Source organism: Sinocyclocheilus rhinocerous, unplaced genomic scaffold (genome assembly GCF_001515625.1).
Source record: "Sinocyclocheilus rhinocerous isolate Xijiao unplaced genomic scaffold, SAMN03320098_v1.1 scaffold393, whole genome shotgun sequence".
In the NCBI taxonomy this organism is placed as follows: domain Eukaryota; kingdom Metazoa; phylum Chordata; class Actinopteri; order Cypriniformes; family Cyprinidae; genus Sinocyclocheilus; species Sinocyclocheilus rhinocerous.
The window spans coordinates 390688-405872 of record NW_015654520.1 but is presented as its reverse complement, the minus strand read 5'-3'; positions in this window follow the sequence as shown (position 1 = coordinate 405872).

The window sequence follows — 15185 nt, the reverse complement described above, 5'->3', positions numbered from 1 at the left end:
TCATGGAAAAGCGATGAATCTTTGTTGTATTTTATTACCAGTTGATGTTTGAAAGCACTCGTGAACTGGGAGGAACGAGACTCACCTGGAATCAAATTAACACAATCAACATGAGGAAGAAACTGGGTCACAGGGGCAAAAACACACACAGAATAGTCCATAATCCTGACAGGTATCCTTTATGCTGGAGATTGCTGTATTTTATTACCAGTTGATGTTTGAAAGCACTCGTGAACTCTTTGAAGTGAGCAAGAGCCTGTTTCTTCTGTAGAGCGGTGTCATCGCATTATTGTTGGCATGCTGCCCCATTCTGATTGGATCTGAGCAGACAAAACACGAACGCTTAGCTGATTTCCCAGCACACATTAAGTGCACTTGTTTGTTACCCTAATGAGTAAACATTTACCAATTAGCAGTTTCTTCCTTTAAGGGATAGCTCACCAAAAAGAATGAAAATTCTGTCATTATTTACTCACCCTCAAGTTGTTCCAAGCCTGTATGACTTTCTTTATTCTGTTGAACACAAAAGAAGATGTTTCAAAGAATGTTGGAAACCAAACAGTTGCTGGAATCCATTGACTTCCAAAACAGAACTATGGAAGTCAATGGCAACACATATCTTCTTTTGTGTTCAACAGGTTTAGAACAACTTGAGGGTGAGTAAATGATTCACTTTAAAGGGGTCCTATTATGCTCTTTTACAAAAGTTCTTGAAAAGGGATTTTTTAAAAACGAAATATCTCCCTTTGGAGTGGACTTTGAGATTTTTAACTTTCTAGATCTTTTTTATGCCCAAACATACACACTACACACTGACTAAAATTTAAAAAGTGAAAAAGCATAATAGGACCCCTTTAACTGATGATTGTCATTGTTTCATAACTGAATCTGGCACCTCACTAGCCAACTGAAAACTACTTGATTTTGGCCACTTGACAACTTGGAGGTTTGTCCACTCTTAGAAGTGCTTGTTAAGCTGAGCATCACTATTATTATTATTGCTCAAAGTAAGCGTTGGAGTTTTGAACAAACCCCAAACCCTCGTCATGCTACTCGTTCTATCCTCAGACATGAATACTACCTCAGATCATGAGAGATGTGCTATTATTTTCTAAGTAATTGGACTTGTGATTTTGTTTGGCATACTATTTGGATCCACCTTAGCAACTGCAAAACAATACACTAAAACACTCAGAACACCTTAGCAATGCCCTGGCATTGTGGCGGTGAATTTTGCGCAAACATGTATGAAAAAAATCCAGAGAAAACAGATACTTTCAATCTGAAGTACTGTCAAGATCAATATCACCATTATCAGCACCAAAACCTTTATTTAATGTTTTTTTTTTTTTTTGTGATATACAAGGATAAAACTAACAAAATTTAAATTATTTCATTTTGCCATAGTTTTGAACATTTAACAGGCCTGATCTTTGATGAGTCTACTAGCAGATTTTACATTTGCATTTATTGATTTAGCAGACGCTTTTATTTAAAGCGACTGACAAATGAGGAATTCAACAAGCATTAATATGTCACATTATGTTATTTAGTGTGTAAAAACTCCAGAAGATGTTTCTCCATCACAAATGTTGGCTGTTTGAATGAGTGCTGTAAATGCGGCGTTAGAGACTACTCGCACACTTTTTTTTTTTATCTCTGCACTGGATTTATATATTTGATATTTGCATCTGTATTGTATGCACTTTAAAGTACTGTAATACTTCAAAATTGATCATCCAAAAATATCTATAGAGAGGAGGGAAAGCAACACACAGTGGTGTAATGTAATGAAGTAATAATACTTCGTTACAGTACTTAAGTATTTTTTTCATTTTCCACTCAAGTCTGGGGTGTGCGATACAGCATCTTCTGCGATAATATGGTAAGTGTTGAAAAAATACTTTTCGTACTTAAGTACAATAAATATCACATACTTTAAGACTTTTACTCAAGTAATATTCTAAACGGTGACTTCAACTTCTACTAAAGTCATTTTCTGGTAAGATATCTGTACTTTTACTTGAGTATGGCTTTCAGGTACTTTATACACCACTGGCAACACATAAATGCAGTCTTTAGCAGAATTTTAGCCTGTTACAGGCTCCAATGCTGGTGGTTCATTATATTTTTATGTTGTTAAGTTTTTCTGGTCAACCTCCAAACTGTGGTCACCAACATCGAACCATTTGTCTAGCAGGTTTGTGAAGGTTTTCTAATGCTCTAACCACTCAAAAAATGAGGAAGTTCTCTCTTCTTAAAATGGTTCTCTGCTTCATGTGTCTTTTAACAATGCGTTTACAACTCTCACAACTGTCTAAAAATATCTTAAGAGAATGTTATGATTTTGTTTCTGTCTTGGACTTGTAAACATGTTTACTACCAATATACTGTAGTATTGGGGGGAAAGGAGGCGATTTCCTTCCAGTAAACATTTGAAGTTATAATAAGTTGAAAAGACAGACTCTGACTCCGTCTGATGTGGTTCGTTTTCTGTTGACGAGCCGTTTGAAGCCCTTGTTGGTTTAATGAAGTGGTAATCTGTCTACATGGAACATCACCCTTGTATCTAGAGTTCACAGTGTCAGCTGTATGGTTTACAGACTCCTCTGTGACACTAATAATGTTGACTCGAAAATCCACATTTACAACTTGCTGGGTGAACTCCAGACTCTCTCCCACGGATGTGTGCATGCTTGAGGCCCAACCACAATTCTTTACGCAGTGTTGGGGAATAGCTCACTAGTGAAGAGTTTTAATACTATTATCTTGACTACATTTTTTTAAGAAAATGACAGTAGCTCTATGGTTTTTTCATGTCCACTCTCTGTGATACTAAGCTATGAGAATCCGACAGTGGAACTGCTTCATTGTTGTTACTTTGTAATAATAGCTTGTAGCATATTGTCATCATTCACACACCCTCATGTCGTTCCAAACCAAAAAGACTTTCGTTCATCTTTGGAACACAAATGATGATGTTTTTAATGAAAGCTGAGAGATTCCTGTCCCTCCATTGACAGTCTGCGCAACTACACTCCGGTACGAATCCCATGAAACTACGTTTCGACAAAACAGTTCAAAACTACGTATAAGGAAGTTAAAATAGCATGGTTACATTAGTGAATGCATTTTTATATCACTTTTGCTTTCATTAACACTATCGGGTAGATTTAGGAATGGGTTTGGTGTAGGGGATTTGTTATTTTCCAACACAATAGAGCATTTTAGCAAGCCTCCCCGAATTTGAACTTCTGCGAAATGTGCAGCAAGGTACGTAATATCCGTGTTGCATAAACGTCGACACAAGCACTCATTTCCAATAAGCCTGGGTGGTCCCACTTTATATTAAGTGGCCTTAACTACTATGTACTTACATCAAAAAAATAAGTACAATGTACTTATTGTGTTCATATTGTATTGCAAAACACTTCTGCTGCTATTGAGGTGGGATAAGGGTAAGGTTAGGGACAGGTTTGGAGGTATGGGTAGGTTTAAGGGTGGGTTAAGGTGTAAGGGATGGGTCAACAGTGTAATTATAAATGTAATTACAGAAATTAATTACAATGTAATTACATGCAGGTATTTTTTAAATATAAGTACAATGTAAAAATATGTATGTACACAATAAGTGCATTGTACCAAATGATTCATTTAAATGTAAGTACATAGTAGTTAAGGCCACTTAATATAAAGTGGGACCGCGAGAACAAATCTCATTGGTTCTTATGGAATCTCAAACATGCTGCGCTGGTTCTCACACCTCAAGTAAGCATGCTTCCATTTGCCATAAATAATGTGTGTGTTGATTAATGTTTATATGTGAATAAAAGCCTAAATTAAATCGGTTCGTCATATAAATATAAGACAAAAGCGCTATACAAATAAACTTGAATTGAATTGAATTGAATAAAGCGATTGAGTCTCTTCAGAAAATTTGGACTAAAGTGCTCAATTTTTCAATCTCTTTATGAACAGTTTGAAGCATCAAAGTGGTAGTTGTGTATACTGTCAATGGAGGAACAAAAAATCTTTCAGATTTCATTAAGAATCTTCATTTGTACTCCGAAGATGAACAAAAGTCTTAGGGGTTTTGAATGACATGAGGGTGAGTAAATGATGCCAGCATTTTCATTTTTGGGTGAACTATCCTTTTAAACTACTATGATTAGCTTGTAGCTTCACAAGCCAACCTATCAAATTCTTCTTTGTCTCACTTGAGTATGTTTACATGCACTTTAAAAGTTTGTTGCCAGGGACAACAGTGCATGTACCAGTGATTTATCACTCAAACTCAAAGGTCCACTAGGTAATGCACATGTGCCAAGACATGTCCATCTGCACTCACAGTCAGTGTAGTACACTTTGAAAGGCTTCTGTGCTACACTGTGCGCTAGACAAAGCAGAAGGCAGAAAATGAAGTATACCAGGGCCTGTAGTGTTAGGCGGACAATTAGAGGTATATAACAAAGGAAACAGTTTGTAGTGTTTTCAGCTCGATCTTTTGCCCCTTTTTTTGCAATGTGGAGGGGGGATTCAACACATGATGGTGGATGATGTGTTTGAAATGTTAAGTTAAGAAAACAATCCGCCTAATGGCTCTGTATTTATGTATTTTCTTTGGGCCTTTGAAGTGAGGGGCCACATTACATGCTGGCCTGAGTCTGCTCCCATCACACCACTGCGACTGCAACAACACAAGAGCACTTACTCTGACCTCTCACTCTCCAGAGCCACTCCATTGATTTTCAAGCAGTGTTGGTTTCATCAAAGCAAGGGAAACAACTTGGGAAGATCATATGCGTCTCTGATGCCACAGGCAGCCTCTCATATTTGTAAGGTCTGCAGGCAGATTGATAGGAATGCAGATATAAATGAATAAAGACTTTGAAATAATGAAAACATAATGACTGTTACAATGTTGGGCAAACAGTATAATGTGATAAAAGCTTCGAGAGAGATTATTGTAATTACCATTTACTCTTCAGTTAGGAACTGACGTCTTATATTTGGGGTTACATACTTTTGTAGTGCAGTTAAAAATGCTTCAATAAGTAGTAATTATGCCATGCTTATGTCCTTCTTCTAGCGCTCTTCGCAGACATCAGCCATACAGGATGTATTTTAGCTTCAAATGATGCAAAGGAACCCAAAGGAGGTGGTGGTGTTCCTACATCTAAACCCTGTTTCGCTTGATATTAACATCTATTTTGGGTGACTGAAGTGGTCATCCTCTGTGACTATTTGTAAGTGGATTTCTTGTGTTAGTATACTAAAATCAATGTACTAGTAGTTTTCTTCTAAGTGTACTATTTCAATACTTCTTGGTACTAAATTGGTCAGCTTTTTAATTCATGAAAGCATACTTTGAGCACACAACTAGTTTAAGTTTTTCTTTTGTATTGGAACTATATTGTAAGCTTTACTACAAGGAAACTATACTGCTAGTAGTTTACTACCTATATACTTCTAGCCAGTGTTGGAGGCAACACATTACAAGCAACCCTAGCTCTGTAATCAGATTACTTTTTTCAAGTAACTAGAAAAGTAATGCATTACTTTTAAATTTACAAGAAAATGTCTTGAGTTACTTTTTAAAATAAGTAACGCAAGTTGCTTTGTTTTCCCATTTATTGACTGACAGCTCTCCTGTCCCCATGTTGAGAGAAATTGGGAGTGAGGTGCAGAGGCAGAGCCCACCCCAGGTGACAAAAAGTAAAGCAAAAGTAACAATGCATTACTTTCAACAAAAAGTAACTAATGCAATTAGTTACTTTTTTTATGGACTAACGACAATATTGTAATGCATTACTTTTAAAAGTAACTTAGAAGTACTCTGTACTAGAAAGTACTAGAAATACTAGTAAATAGTTATATTATTTTCTTATTTTTAGTTTAAAGGAAGTATACTAATAGCACACTTGAATAAACATCTTTTTTGTAAGAGGTGTTGCTTACACTGCATGGTAACTTCACACCGAACATGTTCCGTGGTCCTTTAATGCTGCCTGGGATGCATTAATACTACATGTGCAATGTTGCCACATTCATTCTTGGCCAACTTTGAAAACGCGTCGAGTAAAAGTATCACAAGACAAATTCCAGTTTGTTTGTTTTTTCCCTATATATTTTGAGCTGCCAGGTTGTGATAAGATAACATACATGGTTAAACAGGTAAACAGGGTCAGGGTATTGCAGCTTAAAATTAGTCACCAACTCGAAACAATGCAAAAACGTTAAAGATGTCACAACTATAAACTTCTGATATCTCATTGTTGCAGGCAATAAGGTTGATCTGTTCTTTAAATTCTTTGGTGTGAACTGTTTAATGGTCAATGCCAAGGCCATGAGAGCACACTGTTCTTTGTTCCCAGAGGTGGCAATAGCTGGTCGAGTCATTAACTCAGCAGGGACCTGACTTAATGAGGTTAATAATGCTCATCCTTTGTCAGACATGGATGTGTGTAGCAACTGCCTTCATTCTGACTGAAGATGTAAATAATGCATGATGGTTGTAAATGGTTAGTGGCAGGGCCTAAAATTATCATTCACCAAGTGCCAAATGTGAGTAAAAATCGAGTTGGTGAGTTTGAAATGGCGCTTTTCCACTGCATGGTACAGCACAGTACGGTTCACTTTTGGGGGAGTTTTCCACTGGATACAGTACCTGGAACCTGGTACTTTTTTAGTACCACCTCGGTTGAGGTTCCAACTGAACCGTACCGTTACCAAAGCGTGACGTGAAAACTCTGCTGATCACTGATTGGCCGGAGAGAATCGTCACTACCTGCGTCACTGAACTTGCGACACAAACACAAAAGAAGCGCTAGATTTAAATCAGCACAGCCAGCGAAGGATCGAAGGCAACGGTTTTGAACGAGCGCACCTTTTTTAACAACCAAAAAATGGCTGTTTCGTTGTCTGTTGAGGAAGTACAGACGTTCCTCTCATTGATAGCAGAGCAGCGGATCCAGCGAGAGCTTGATGGGGCGACGCGGAATGAAAACGTTTTTCAGGAGTCGCGGCAGTAGAGCCGGCGCAACTATAACGACATGTGAATAATCCGGCCCACTCTAAAGCGGTATTAAACTGTAGTGGAAACGCAAACCGAGCCGAGCCGTGCCGAGTCGTACCACGCAGTGGAAAAGCGCCAAAACAGTTCTAAAAATTTCTGAGAATGTGATATGGTTTAGCAAGATTATCAGATTGCAGAAACTACATGGTAATTGTAATCTGATGTAATCTGATGCATGTTAACAGTGTTCTCAGTGTCTCAGAGTGTCTCACAGTAAATGTTGCTCCACACAAACTCCATCTCTGCAAGTGATGAGTTTGAATCACTTATAACGTGCATTTGAAATTGCAACATTACTTCATTTGAATGAATGAATGAATGAATGAATAAATAAGGAAGAAAGGAAGGAAAGAAAGATGATGTGTTTACCCAATTTGTTCTGCCTGTATATTTAATGAAATTATGCAAATACAGTTTCATAAAAAATATTTATGGCCGGTAAATTTTCTCAAGTCACAGGTCATTGGGAGGTGTGGCAAAAAGTTTTAGTCCCTGGTTAGTGGGTTTCTGGATTTAGTTGTAGTGATGGCTGTTAATTTATATTTACCAATGCGGTTCCCTGAGCATCATTATTCAATTCATAATTCTCAACAAAAGTGAGCATCATTATTCAATTCATAATTCTCAACAAAAGTGAAATAAATATCCAACAGGAAAGTAAAAATAAAATTCACGACAGTACAATTTATAAGACTTTTAGATGGCTTGCTGTGTAGATTCACAGGATTTTTTTTATTTATTTTTTTACATAAAATATATATATTTTTTCTGTTTAGCTAAGCAAATATAAGCCAAACTAATAATAAAAATAAATAAATCATTAATCACAGGCAAAGTTGTGCGGTCGCCGTGATTTTGCCAAGTAAGACATGTTCAACATTACTGTCCAAAAATATAGACTAAACCCAATCCCTACCCCTAAACCTAACCCTACCCATAATTTATTCCTAAAATCAGTGTGAAATGATAGCTGATTACCAAGGGTGTAGAAGCACCTAACCCTGATCGTAATCCTAAAACTGATATTTCCTGAAACGTTATCCCTCAATTCTGATTGGTTAATTGGAATGTTGTTCCAGGATCAACAAGGATGTTGATCCAGGAACATGTTGTACTTGGTGAAATCATGGTCACCAAGTTGTGCTCAAAATGTGTGGAGTCTTTGGTTTGTTGGGCGGTGAATATTCCCCAGTGTGAACAGCTCTGTAGGAATGCAGTTTCTATTCTAAATTGGCATAGAATATTCACATTTGGTATAGAGAGGCGTTTAAAAAAGAAGTTAAGATAAAATAAGATGCATAGTAAAAAAAAAAAAATCTATTATGTATTCTTTTTCAGTATATCTAGCTCGCAGCAAAAGTACAATATAGTACTTTTAATATAGTATAGTACTTATAATACAGTATAGTTTATAGAAATTGCAAGGGTTGCTTACATCAACTCCACAGAAAGTCATAATCCAACTTAAAATGTCTCAATATTTGACAATAAATTAAATCTCAGTATTTTTCAATGATGAATTTAAATGTCAGCAATCACTGAATTCCATTAGAGGTGAAATTATTGGACATGTCTGAGTTCAAGTTGAGGTTATCAGTGGCAAACTGATTAGCTTCATTTCCCAGAATGAGTTTCAAGGACTTTTTCCACTCCTTGGAAACAGGTGGAAGGTGTTGTGAAAACAACACAATTGTTCTGTTTTGAGTGAAGTTTGTATTCTCCCTGGTTTATGTGTCTATGCTGTGGGGTTGCAGATTAATATGATTCCTTGTTAGTTTCTGTGTGGTTGTCTGTGTTCTGTGGGCCATCTGTGGGTTGCGTGATTGCATTTGAGGATGGTTGTTCTGCTAGCGGAGTTAAACAGGCACAGTCACGAGCTCTCCCTGACGCCACGGGCACAAGTGTCTCTGTCTCACTGAGCTTTCACATACACTCACACATTATACAATACCCTGGTAAGAATTTGGACAAACATTTATACAAACACATTGTACACAAACACTCACACACTTTGACACTTAAAACTGCCAGATGGGGGGAAAGACCTTTGCTCCAATAAAGTGAACCTATAGTGGCCTCTTCCCCTCAAAACGGAGATCTTGAATGCTTGACGATAAGAAATGCTTGATCACCATGATGACTTCCCTCACTAGCACAGGTTGGCAGGATCTGCAAAGTTTGTGTCCCAAAGCTGTCAGAATCTCACATTTGATAACTACAGCCCCACCAACACCCAAATCAGTTTATTAACTGAATGCAATATGATCTTATCAAATCAGTGAATTATTACTCTCTCAAATCCATCAGTCACATGCATTTGCTAGCATAAAAATGGGAATTACACACTAATATTGCCTCACGCTTAGACACTGGAACCGAAGTTTTCCAACATCATTTTAAAAGTCATGTTCTTTTCACTGATGGAGTCAGAATGAGTCTGATGGATGAAGAGAATAATGAGGAACAGAATGTAAACAGTACAGCATGATGTTAAAAAGAGGGGGGTGGGACGGAGAGAGATCACACAGCCTGTGTAATTCTACTTTGATGTCTTTGTCCCTTGCCCAGTCTTGTAGTGGTTGGGGTTTATTAGAATATTCCACAATGAGGAATAAATAAATCAAAGGTCTAGGCTCCATAGTCTGTCAAAGTCTCAGCGTGCTTGTAAGTCTTATCTATGCATCCTGGAAGTCCAAAATTGGATTTGATTTACTAGATCACTACAGTTCTAATCTAAGAGATCGATTGCTGTTAGTGGTAATAGGAGGAATTCAACATTTAGCCACATTCTCACATAAACACTAGCTTGGAAAAACTAGTCTTAAGGGCCGGTGGAAGTAAATTGGAATGCTACGGTTTTAACAAGATCTGGTGAAAGCATACTTATATGGGTCTTTAAAAAATGCTAATGAGCAACTACAGAATATGCGGGTGTATGTGTTTATTTGTATGTGTGAGTCACAGTGTGATGTATAGACTACCCAGGCTCATTGGAAATATGAGCCTCTACCTATATTACTGCAAAACTTTTTCTAAAAAAAACAAAAACAACAACAACTCTGTACATATTAATCTCTGCCGTTTTCAGTTCAAATTAACACTAGAGGCAGTAAAACTCTGACAACTTTTATTCCTTTTCACAGAAATTATGATTTACTGGGCCAGAGTTACCGATTAAGACTAATTTTTGCATAATTCCTTGCACAATATTATGTTATGACTTCAAAACAATTTTAACTTGCGGCTAGATTTGAAAACTGATACTTATGAACATTAGCATCACATGGTTTGCTCGGTAGCTCACGAGATAGGCCTACGGCATTGCGCTTGTGAGGTGAAACACTCCGGTACGAATATCTAAACTGAGCTGGGCTGTAATGTACAATGATGTATTGAATTAAATGTAGGCTTTTTGGCCAATGACAACTTTTTGTGAGACAGAAACAATGCCATGTATTGAATTGGCAGGTAGCCAAGAGACACGAAAGACAGGACAAGCAAAAAGATTGTGGAAGAAGGAGGCTTATGGACATGCAGGTAGTTCAGATAGGAGGGAGTTTCAGTATTTTAGCCACAAGATCTTCACCGCATGGAGTAGAATCTACATGGAGTAGGGGTATATTGTTTTGCTCATGGTTGGTCCTGCAGTTCTTGAAATATGTACACCAAGTAATATTATGCCAAATGAGGTAATACACCTGAAGATATCAACTATTAATCCATCTGCTATGACAGAAATAACAGAGATAACATAGATGTAGAAACAGAAGGTAAAAGTCTTTTGCATGTCATCAGCGGAGAGCTGATTAAACTAGTGTGCTTTGGTTACAGGACTGAGGATAGAAGTCTTAAGGCCCGGCTATATTTCTTCTTCTGCATTCCGTGTTCTCTCGCACAAAGCTATGTCCACACAGCTTTCAAAGTACACTAAACCGTGGATGAGTGCGGATGGATGAGTTAGACACATGCGCAGAACCACCTAGTGGACTCGTTCTGTCATTCACCTTGTGTCTGCGCTGTTGTATGCAGACCGTCCACATGGACACAAAAATTGGGCTGCACGCGGACACTTCTGACACTTCACATTCTGACTGGCACGGAACACAAATGGCGAAGAATGCTTTGGGCTTTAGTAATGCAGGGGTATCCAAACCTGCTCCTGGAGGGCCAACCTCATGAAGAGTTTACCTCCAACTTGCCTCAACACAAACTCTGCAGGACAGTGGCCCTCCAGGAGCAGGACTGGATATCCCAGTAATGTGACCAAGTTGGAAGCCTGACTGACAAGTGTGAAAAGCCTTCACAAGTAAAATTTGATATTTCTGAGAATGCTTCCACTGTGGATTAAAACAGATCATTCCATGGTTTTGGTCATGAAGTAGTGAGTTGTAGGTTTTTAAAAATCTAAGTTAACACGCTGTACGCAGTTCTGCTTGGAAAATGTACTGCTTGTAGAAGAATGGCAAGGAAGTGCGGGAAAGGGCAGAGGATAGGACCGAGAGGCCAGGTGGATCCAGAAAAACTTGTAAGGTGTGAAAGAATGTTTTAGTCCAAAATGGTCTCTAATGACCTATGGCCCGAGATACTGGGATATATAGGCCCCTGCATCCCTACAATCCTACAGAGGAAAAGCAGTTTGCTCAATTGATGGATGGACGGTCTCGAATAAGGATAGCAGTGGAGAGGGTGACAGGACCATATAATGCATCAGGAGTATTGGAGAATTTATAAGGAATGATGACCATTTTGTTTTGATTTGGCTCATTAAATCCTGCCCACCAACGGAAGTTGGAGGTAGTGGGGAGAGGTGGAGAAGAGATGGTTGAATGGAAAGAATGGCATCATTGCTGACTGAATGCCTTATCATTTGATCCCCGAGAGATGTAATGATTGACATTTATTTTAGAGTAAATGTTAAAGGCTATTTTTAGTACGGTAATAAAAAATTACCTAGTCTTCATTCAGGAATGAGTGTAAACACGCAAATGCAATGGACATTACTCGGAGCAAGTGTATATAACGTTGGTACTGAGCGGACACATGGTGCATGAGTCCACAGGACAGACAGTTTAGTCTCTATGATGATCAAAGCCAGGAAAAGGGTGGAAACATGAGGGTGCAGAAGGAGACACACTCTTTGACTAAATGTAAACCACAAGTGAGTCAATGGCATTCTTTATAACACACAAGATGAAGGAAAGAAAAAGAAGCAAAACAGGATGAAGGACACAAAACATCAAACTTACTGTACTGTCATTTGAAAAAAGGGCTGGGTTGCTCACGCTTCTGTAATTAGACCTTTCACATTGGTTTTGGTTGAATTAAAAACAACTATTGCAACTTTGGCACAAACCTTTTTATATGTCTCTTCAGCTTGTGGTGAGGGATGAAAGGAGAATCTCCAGACCAAGTTCTCCTGAAAAGTCCATCCAGCTCTATTCTTTTAACCTTGTCCCTCATGTCATGTAACTGTTTATGAAGAGAGACAACAAAGAGACTTCTCCAAAGAGAACCCAGCTGACTCCACATTATTTGAGGTAACGGCAGAACAACTCTAGCACAACTTGATGTTGTGCAAAGATATTCTCTTGCTTCAAGGCAAAAGCAATGTTTGTTCTTATGTTAAAGCAGCTGTGCTCAGACTCTTCCCATGTCTTTGCTTGTTGTCAAGCAAACAGTTGAGCTCACATTTGTTTCTGCAGTTGTTGCTTTAATCTCATCTCATTTGTCAGTAGTGCCGAAGCTTCTACTGAGAGAGAATTTGGAATGACAATCATATTCAAGTATTTCACTGAGTGAAAATCTGTTGACAGTAGGTTCAGACCAGGGGACTGCAAGGCATTAGCTGTGGTTTCTTCCTCAAAGTAATGCTCCAGGGCAGCTTTCTGAGTTCAATCACAACTTGTGTGCCGCTTCCAAGGGTACTTTCGAAATGACAATGATACAATGACATCAGGACCTGATGTTTTGCTTGAAAAATGAAGCAGAAAAATAATAATGATACAACAGGACAGAACCCGCTGATTTTCTAAGAACAACCGTTTTTCTCTGGGATAATGCGTCCTTTTTTCATCCACCAGATATCTTGTCTTTCTAATGAGGAGTGATCTTCATACATCTTCAAAGGACCTTATGATGTATAATTAATAACAGAAATCAGTAATTTGACAGTATAGAAAAGCATCCTGTCATAGTCCCTCTCAATAATATATGGCACTTTCTTATATTTATCAAATTGTTAATGTTAACAACATTGCGTGACTGTGTATTTAGTGTATTAGTGTTATCTGTAAATTTCAATTTCTGTACAGTCTAATCTCATATTTTCATATCATTTAAATTTCATCGAAAGAAATTTGAACCTCAAAAAACAATTTAATGTTCCTTAGAACAAGTTTAATTATTCCAGCTGCTGTAAGAAGAGGCTACAAATGATCCGCCCCCTGCAGCATCCACCCTCTCAATAATATATGGCACTTTCTTATATTTAATTACATTGCAAAAAAGGTTTAAGTCGAAGTACTCACAACCATTTGCACCAAATCCTTTCTACTCAAATGGGTATTATACAGAATAATAAAGAAGGGGTGAAACTTGCAGAACATATACTTTCCATTGGTCAGTTCCATATGCAAAGAAAGCATTTACGTATATGCGCACTTGTTGTATGCATAGACCACCTCGAACTGCAAAGATGAGTGGAAAGGGACTTTATTTTCCGCCACAGCATGCCTCTGTAAACTTTGCCAGCTCTGTTTACCTCTTGGAGCATGGGATAGGAAACACGGATGGAAAAAGTTTTGTTGATATTTTTTTGCGCAACATTCCTCTGTCTGTTTTCTTGTCATTATCAGGATCTTTAGATGCCAGAATCACCTCTTTGTTTACAATTGTCTGTCTTTACAGACACTTGCAAGTCTTCCACATGAATGATACACAGAATGGAATCCTCTGCATATGGACACATGAGCCAGTGCATGGATGTAAAGCACCGCAAAGTTGCACTGGATGTATACAAATCATGAAGACATCAAAGCCATGGACAAAACCCCTCAATCCCTAGAGTGTCTCTGTATAGGCCATAGCAGGCTGTCAGTGTCATGTTGCTGCTCTCTATGTGGGTGGTCTTCATGAGAGCCTATTTCATTCCTCTGTGAACATTCATTGTATCCGCTTCATGAGATGCAACATGTCATTCATCTACAGAGTTTGAATTTGATGGTGAGAGATGCAGGTACAACTTTGCAAGGCCACTTTCACATTGTCCTATATGGCCAGCTCTTTTTGTTTTTTTTGTAAGGATTAAAAATGTAAGGTTATGTTAAAGCTGCAGTCCGTAAGTTTAGGCTCTTTGTCGCCATCTCTGTTTGAAACCTGCAATTGCAGTTAATTGAGGAATTATCTTCTTTACGTGGGTTGTGCATCGGCATGGCTCCTCAGCGCAGATGAATCTAATGTTTTGAGGTGTAGTATGTGTGGGTAACTTGGCCAAAAATAGAGCTCACTTATCTGGTTTGTCCAATGAGGGCCTACTTCATGCTTTGGGCAGTGTTGATGTGTGAGTGAGATAAATACAGGACAAAGTTGAAAAAGGTGAATGAAAGACATTCACAGATGTGACCAGAAGAACTATGGCCTTGTTTTGTCTCTCCGTTCAAGCTTATCTTCCACCATTCAGCTGGACCACCAGAATAATTACTCTCTTCAAAGTGGATCCCTGACCGTGACACTGTCCCCAGATGCTTACCATGGTTTTGCACACTAAAACACGGTCAACATCCCTTTCAGTCCTGAAACAGCACTTCTCAGTTTATTCTACAACATAAAATACACCAGCAATACCACACTCAACACATTTTTAAGTGTTTATTAAAAAAGGTGTTTGCTAACAAGTAGCTTATTGGGCCTAATAAACAGACCTTAAACGTCATTATGCCAAACATTAAACTCATCTACTTACTAGTCTGCTTTCACAGCCTCACTGTGCTTATAATCAAGCTCTATCAAACTAATTTCATTTAAATTCTTCAGCTTGTAGATTTTAAAGATTGAAATAATTTTTGGATGCTTAGTTGTGGTGGCGTTGAGGTCTTTTTATTTCTGGCGATTG